The sequence below is a fragment of the Hippopotamus amphibius genome, chromosome 2 (genome assembly GCF_030028045.1).
Source record: "Hippopotamus amphibius kiboko isolate mHipAmp2 chromosome 2, mHipAmp2.hap2, whole genome shotgun sequence".
NCBI lineage: Eukaryota > Metazoa > Chordata > Mammalia > Artiodactyla > Hippopotamidae > Hippopotamus > Hippopotamus amphibius.
In genome coordinates, this window is record NC_080187.1 from 92112992 (window position 1) to 92114593 (window position 1602).

Sequence of the window (1602 nt, forward strand, 5' to 3'; positions counted from 1 at the left end):
AACTTTAAACAACTGGTGCTCTGGCAATCTGTGTTCATCTTTCCCAACCTAGAAGAGACAATATCCCCCAAAAGACTTGAAATAAAATCCCTTCACATATTGTCTCATTGCACTTATCTTTTGTTATATCATTTATCTATTGTCTTAATCTGTATTGTTAAATGTCTTTCTCTACAATTAGTCTGAGTCCCTTGAAAACATGGACTTTTTAGCTTTCTATTACCCATATAAATTCAAGACTCCCTGATTAAGATTATAAATGAAAATAGTAATAGCAGATATGTATATAGGTCCCAGACACAGTTTTAAGTGCTTTAAAATATGTTTAAAATAATTTTAAGGTGTAGATACTATAATAATCTAGTTTCATGATGAAGACATGGAGCTTAAGAAACTTACCCAGGGTCACACATGGCAAAGCCAAGATTCAAACCCAGGCAGTCTGTGTCCAGACACGCTCTTCACCATTATTACAATTATGCCTAAAACACACAGGTTTTACCTCTCCTCTCAGAGCATTCCCTGGGAGGTCCTACAGGGTATCTCAGAGTCTATTCATTTTCTTTCTCTCTGACCTCAGAGTTTTTGTTTGCAGGAGGTTATACAGCACTGCAAAGGCAGCTTTGCCCTCTGTGAGGTTCCCACTACCCTACCACACTGCCCAGCTCGACAAGGGCCACCGCTCCTTATTCTTCCCATGGTTTTCTGGGTTTTGTTTTATCCAGAGCCTCAAATATCTTTCAGGGAAATAATTAATGCAGCTTCTATGGATGAACTCTTTCTGCAAAAGCGATCAAAATCAGTCTGCCATGCAGAGCACAGACACAAATTCTACACTACCTTCTCTATTTAAAAAAGAAATTGTGGTAAAAAACACATAGCATTCAATTTACCATCTTGACCATTTTAAGTGTAGAGCTCAGTAGTGTTAAGTATATTTACATTGTTGTGCAACAGGTGTCTAGAATTTTTCATCTTGCAAAACTCAAATTCTATACTCAAACATTAATCATCCCTCCCCACCAGTCTTTGGAAACCACTTTTCTACTTTGTTTCTCTGATTTTGACTACTTAGATATGAGGATAAGTGAGATCATACAGCATTTGTCCTTTGTCCTTGAGTTGCAGCAATATTATAGCACTTGACCTTATTTTCTTCTTCTTAAAGGCTGCCTAATACTCCATTGTATATATGTACCACATTTTCTTTATCCATTCATCTGTTGATGGCCATTTGGGTTCATTCTCCATTATTGTTTTTGTTTGTTTGTTTGTTTGTTTGTTTGTTTTTGATTTTTTTTAGCTCCTTATTGGAGTATAATTGCTTTATACTGTTGTGCCAGTTTTTGCCATACAACAAGTGAATCAGCTGTATTTACGCATATATCCTCATATCCCCTCCTTCCCATGACTCCCTCCCACCCTCCCTATCCCAGCACTCTAGGTTGTTACCAAGCATCAAGATGATCTTCCTGTTTTGTGCAGCAGCTTCTCACTAGCCATTTCTTTTACATTTGGTAGTGTATATAACTCAATGCTACTCTCTCACTTTGTCCCAGCTTCCCCTTTGCCCCTGCCCCATCCCGCATGTCCTCAAGTCTG